General features: G+C 63.1%; 1 long non-coding RNA gene across 1 annotated transcript; it reads left to right on the top strand.

The window, feature by feature from the left end:
* Positions 1-5,034: 5,034 nt before the first annotated feature.
* Positions 5,035-7,196, top strand: LOC108445848. The gene is made up of 3 exons (XR_001860875.1): positions 5,035-5,048; positions 7,024-7,068; positions 7,161-7,196. It is a non-coding gene; the product is annotated as an uncharacterized LOC108445848 (long non-coding RNA).

Below are 7,196 nucleotides of genomic sequence, written 5' to 3'. Positions count from 1 at the left end.
CGCGCTCCCCCGCCCCTCCCCCCCCCCGGCCTGTCCCCCGTGCCCCGTCCCCCCCACGCCGTGTCCTGCAGTGTCTCCCTGGTGTCCCCAAGTGTCCCGTGTCGCCCACGTACCCCCGTGTCCCCTGTGCCTGTCCCGCTCGTGTCCCCCCCCAGTGTCCTGGTGTCCCCCAAACGTCCCAGTACCCCCAGTGTCCCCGTACCCCAGTGTCCCAGTGTCCCTGTCCCTCATGTGCCGGTGCCCCAAGGTGTCCCAGTGTCTTTCGGGTGTCCCTGTCCCCGCTGTCCCATTGCCCTCAGGGTGTCTCTGGGGTGTCCCAGTCCCTGATGTCTTGATGTCCCTCGGGTGTCCTTCAGGTGTCCCCATCCCTGATGTCGCAGTGTCCCCGGGCTGTCCCAGGGTGTCCCGGTGCCCTTGCAGTGTCCCGGTATCCCTCGAGTGCCCCATTCCCTGATGTCGCGGTGTTCCCGGAGTGTCCCGGTGCTCCCAGACTGTCCCGGTGCTCCCAGACTGTCCCGCTCCCCTCTGACTGGCTCCCCTCGGGGTGTCCCCGTCCCTGATGTCCCCTTGTCCCCGAGCTGGCCCGCTCCCCACGGGATGTCCCATTCCCGCCGATCCCGGATGTCCCGCTGTCCCCGGGGTGTCCCTGTCCCTGATGTCCCGCTGTCCCTGGGGTGTCCTGCTCCCCCTGGGCGTCCCGCTCCCCCCGGGGTGTCCCTGTCCCTGATGTCCCGGTGTCCCCGGCGTGTCCCGCTCCCCCCGGGGTGTCCCTGACGTCCCGCTGTCCCCGGGGTGTCCCGGTGTCCCCGGGGTGTCCCTGACGTCCCGCTGTCCCCAGGGTGTCCCGGGACATGGGGACATGGGGACAGCTACATGGGACAGCTACATGGGTGGGGACATGGGACAGGGGATATGGGGACATGGGGACATGGACAGGGGACAGGGGACAGCTACATGGGTGGGGACATGGGGACAGGGGACATGGGGACACAGGGACATGGGGACATGGGGACATGGGGACAGCTACATGGGACAGCTACATGGGTGGGGACATGGGACAGGGGATATGGGGACATGGGGACATGGACAGGGGACAGGGGACAGCTACATGGGTGGGGACATGGGGACAGGGGACATGGGGACACAGGGACATGGGGACATGGGGACATGGGGACAGCTACATGGGACAGCTACATGGGTGGGGACATGGGACAGGGGATATGGGGACATGGGGACATGGACAGGGGACAGGGGACAGCTACATGGGTGGGGACATGGGGACAGGGGACATGGGGACACAGGGACATGGGGACATGGGGACATGGGGACAGCTACATGGGACAGCTACATGGGTGGGGACATGGGACAGGGGATATGGGGACATGGGGACATGGACAGGGGACAGGGGACAGCTACATGGGTGGGGACATGGGGACAGGGGACATGGGGACACAGGGACATGGGGACATGGGGACATGGGGACAGCTACATGGGACAGCTACATGGGTGGGGACATGGGACAGGGGATATGGGGACATGGGGACATGGACAGGGGACAGGGGACAGCTACATGGGTGGGGACATGGGGACAGGGGACATGGGGACACAGGGACATGGGGACATGGGGACATGGGGACAGCTACATGGGACAGCTACATGGGTGGGGACATGGGACAGGGGATATGGGGACATGGGGACATGGACAGGGGACAGGGGACAGCTACATGGGTGGGGACATGGGGACAGGGGACATGGGGACACAGGGACATGGGGACATGGGGACATGGGGACAGCTACATGGGACAGCTACATGGGTGGGGACATGGGACAGGGGATATGGGGACATGGGGACATGGACAGGGGACAGGGGACAGCTACATGGGTGGGGACATGGGGACAGGGGACATGGGGACACAGGGACATGGGGACATGGGGACATGGGGACAGCTACATGGGACAGCTACATGGGTGGGGACATGGGACAGGGGATATGGGGACATGGGGACATGGACAGGGGACAGGGGACAGCTACATGGGTGGGGACATGGGGACAGGGGACATGGGGACACAGGGACATGGGGACATGGGGACATGGGGACAGCTACATGGGACAGCTACATGGGTGGGGACATGGGACAGGGGATATGGGGACATGGGGACATGGACAGGGGACAGGGGACAGCTACATGGGTGGGGACATGGGGACAGGGGACATGGGGACACAGGGACATGGGGACATGGGGACATGGGGACAGCTACATGGGACAGCTACATGGGTGGGGACATGGGACAGGGGATATGGGGACATGGGGACATGGACAGGGGACAGGGGACAGCTACATGGGTGGGGACATGGGGACAGGGGACATGGGGACACAGGGACATGGGGACATGGGGACATGGGGACAGCTACATGGGACAGCTACATGGGTGGGGACATGGGACAGGGGATATGGGGACATGGGGACATGGACAGGGGACAGGGGACAGCTACATGGGTGGGGACATGGGGACAGGGGACATGGGGACACAGGGACATGGGGACATGGGGACATGGGGACAGCTACATGGGACAGCTACATGGGTGGGGACATGGGACAGGGGATATGGGGACATGGGGACATGGACAGGGGACAGGGGACAGCTACATGGGTGGGGACATGGGGACAGGGGACATGGGGACACAGGGACATGGGGACATGGGGACATGGGGACAGCTACATGGGACAGCTACATGGGTGGGGACATGGGACAGGGGATATGGGGACATGGGGACATGGACAGGGGACAGGGGACAGCTACATGGGTGGGGACATGGGGACAGGGGACATGGGGACACAGGGACATGGGGACATGGGGACATGGGGACAGCTACATGGGACAGCTACATGGGTGGGGACATGGGACAGGGGATATGGGGACATGGGGACATGGACAGGGGACAGGGGACAGCTACATGGGTGGGGACATGGGGACAGGGGACATGGGGACACAGGGACATGGGGACATGGGGACATGGGGACAGCTACATGGGACAGCTACATGGGTGGGGACATGGGACAGGGGATATGGGGACATGGGGACATGGACAGGGGACAGGGGACAGCTACATGGGTGGGGACATGGGGACAGGGGACATGGGGACACAGGGACATGGGGACATGGGGACATGGGGACAGCTACATGGGACAGCTACATGGGTGGGGACATGGGACAGGGGATATGGGGACATGGGGACATGGACAGGGGACAGGGGACAGCTACATGGGTGGGGACATGGGGACAGGGGACATGGGGACACAGGGACATGGGGACATGGGGACATGGGGACAGCTACATGGGACAGCTACATGGGTGGGGACATGGGACAGGGGATATGGGGACATGGGGACATGGACAGGGGACAGGGGACAGCTACATGGGTGGGGACATGGGGACAGGGGACATGGGGACACAGGGACATGGGGACATGGGGACATGGGGACAGCTACATGGGACAGCTACATGGGTGGGGACATGGGACAGGGGATATGGGGACATGGGGACATGGACAGGGGACAGGGGACAGCTACATGGGTGGGGACATGGGGACAGGGGACATGGGGACACAGGGACATGGGGACATGGGGACATGGGGACAGCTACATGGGACAGCTACATGGGTGGGGACATGGGACAGGGGATATGGGGACATGGGGACATGGACAGGGGACAGGGGACAGCTACATGGGTGGGGACATGGGGACAGGGGACATGGGGACACAGGGACATGGGGACATGGGGACATGGGGACAGCTACATGGGACAGCTACATGGGTGGGGACATGGGACAGGGGATATGGGGACATGGGGACATGGACAGGGGACAGGGGACAGCTACATGGGTGGGGACATGGGGACAGGGGACATGGGGACACAGGGACATGGGGACATGGGGACATGGGGACAGCTACATGGGACAGCTACATGGGTGGGGACATGGGACAGGGGATATGGGGACATGGGGACATGGACAGGGGACAGGGGACAGCTACATGGGTGGGGACATGGGGACAGGGGACATGGGGACACAGGGACATGGGGACATGGGGACATGGGGACAGCTACATGGGACAGCTACATGGGTGGGGACATGGGACAGGGGATATGGGGACATGGGGACATGGACAGGGGACAGGGGACAGCTACATGGGTGGGGACATGGGGACAGGGGACATGGGGACACAGGGACATGGGGACATGGGGACATGGGGACAGCTACATGGGACAGCTACATGGGTGGGGACATGGGACAGGGGATATGGGGACATGGGGACATGGACAGGGGACAGGGGACAGCTACATGGGTGGGGACATGGGGACAGGGGACATGGGGACACAGGGACATGGGGACATGGGGACATGGGGACAGCTACATGGGACAGCTACATGGGTGGGGACATGGGACAGGGGATATGGGGACATGGGGACATGGACAGGGGACAGGGGACAGCTACATGGGTGGGGACATGGGGACAGGGGACATGGGGACACAGGGACATGGGGACATGGGGACATGGGGACAGCTACATGGGACAGCTACATGGGTGGGGACATGGGACAGGGGATATGGGGACATGGGGACATGGACAGGGGACAGGGGACAGCTACATGGGTGGGGACATGGGGACAGGGGACATGGGGACACAGGGACATGGGGACATGGGGACATGGGGACAGCTACATGGGACAGCTACATGGGTGGGGACATGGGACAGGGGATATGGGGACATGGGGACATGGACAGGGGACAGGGGACAGCTACATGGGTGGGGACATGGGGACAGGGGACATGGGGACACAGGGACATGGGGACATGGGGACATGGGGACAGCTACATGGGACAGCTACATGGGTGGGGACATGGGACAGGGGATATGGGGACATGGGGACATGGACAGGGGACAGGGGACAGCTACATGGGTGGGGACATGGGGACAGGGGACATGGGGACACAGGGACATGGGGACATGGGGACATGGGGACAGCTACATGGGACAGCTACATGGGTGGGGACATGGGACAGGGGATATGGGGACATGGGGACATGGACAGGGGACAGGGGACAGCTACATGGGTGGGGACATGGGGACAGGGGACATGGGGACACAGGGACATGGGGACATGGGGACATGGGGACAGCTACATGGGACAGCTACATGGGTGGGGACATGGGACAGGGGATATGGGGACATGGGGACATGGACAGGGGACAGGGGACAGCTACATGGGTGGGGACATGGGGACAGGGGACATGGGGACACAGGGACATGGGGACATGGGGACATGGGGACAGCTACATGGGACAGCTACATGGGTGGGGACATGGGACAGGGGATATGGGGACATGGGGACATGGACAGGGGACAGGGGACAGCTACATGGGTGGGGACATGGGGACAGGGGACATGGGGACACAGGGACATGGGGACATGGGGACATGGGGACAGCTACATGGGACAGCTACATGGGTGGGGACATGGGACAGGGGATATGGGGACATGGGGACATGGACAGGGGACAGGGGACAGCTACATGGGTGGGGACATGGGGACAGGGGACATGGGGACACAGGGACATGGGGACATGGGGACATGGGGACAGCTACATGGGACAGCTACATGGGTGGGGACATGGGACAGGGGATATGGGGACATGGGGACATGGACAGGGGACAGGGGACAGCTACATGGGTGGGGACATGGGGACAGGGGACATGGGGACACAGGGACATGGGGACATGGGGACATGGGGACAGCTACATGGGACAGCTACATGGGTGGGGACATGGGACAGGGGATATGGGGACATGGGGACATGGACAGGGGACAGGGGACAGCTACATGGGTGGGGACATGGGGACAGGGGACATGGGGACACAGGGACATGGGGACATGGGGACATGGGGACAGCTACATGGGACAGCTACATGGGTGGGGACATGGGACAGGGGATATGGGGACATGGGGACATGGACAGGGGACAGGGGACAGCTACATGGGTGGGGACATGGGGACAGGGGACATGGGGACACAGGGACATGGGGACATGGGGACATGGGGACAGCTACATGGGACAGCTACATGGGTGGGGACATGGGACAGGGGATATGGGGACATGGGGACATGGACAGGGGACAGGGGACAGCTACATGGGTGGGGACATGGGGACAGGGGACATGGGGACACAGGGACATGGGGACATGGGGACATGGGGACAGCTACATGGGACAGCTACATGGGTGGGGACATGGGACAGGGGATATGGGGACATGGGGACATGGACAGGGGACAGGGGACAGCTACATGGGTGGGGACATGGGGACAGGGGACATGGGGACACAGGGACATGGGGACATGGGGACATGGGGACAGCTACATGGGACAGCTACATGGGTGGGGACATGGGACAGGGGATATGGGGACATGGGGACATGGACAGGGGACAGGGGACAGCTACATGGGTGGGGACATGGGGACAGGGGACATGGGGACACAGGGACATGGGGACATGGGGACATGGGGACAGCTACATGGGTGGGGACATGGGGACATGGGGACATGGGGACAGGGACAGGGGACAGGGGACAGCTACATGGGTGGGGACAGGGGACAGGGGACACAGGGACATGGGGACAGGGACAGGGGACAGGGGACAGCTACATGGGTGGGGACATGGGAAGGGGACATGGGGACATGGGGACAGGGACAGGGGACAGGGGACAGCTACATGGGTGGGGACAGGGGACAGGGACATGGGGACACAGGGACATGGGGACAGGGGATACACAGAATGGGGACAGGGAGGACAGGGGGCCATGGGGACACGAGGGAACAGGGGGACAAAGGGGACACGGGCGTGTGTGTGGACAGGCCATGGCAGGGGACAGAGGGACACGGGGGTCACTGGGACACGGGGACACAGGGCAGGGTGGCATCAGTGGCACGGGTGACAACCCAGGTGACACCTCCCCCCCTCGCCCAGGCTACTCGGTGGCAGTCGGGGAGTTCAGCGGTGACACCACGCAAGGTGGGTGACACCGGGTGATGGGGGACGGTGACATGGGGGGGTCCCACCCGGCCACCCCCTGAGGGCGTCCCTTTGTCCCTTTGTCCCCACAGACTTCGTGGCCGGTGTCCCCAAGGGCAACCTCACCT

The sequence above is a fragment of the Corvus brachyrhynchos genome, unplaced genomic scaffold (genome assembly GCF_000691975.1).
Source record: "Corvus brachyrhynchos isolate BGI_N302 unplaced genomic scaffold, ASM69197v1 scaffold933, whole genome shotgun sequence".
Taxonomy (NCBI): domain Eukaryota; kingdom Metazoa; phylum Chordata; class Aves; order Passeriformes; family Corvidae; genus Corvus; species Corvus brachyrhynchos.
This window is presented reverse-complemented; position numbering and strand designations above follow the sequence as displayed.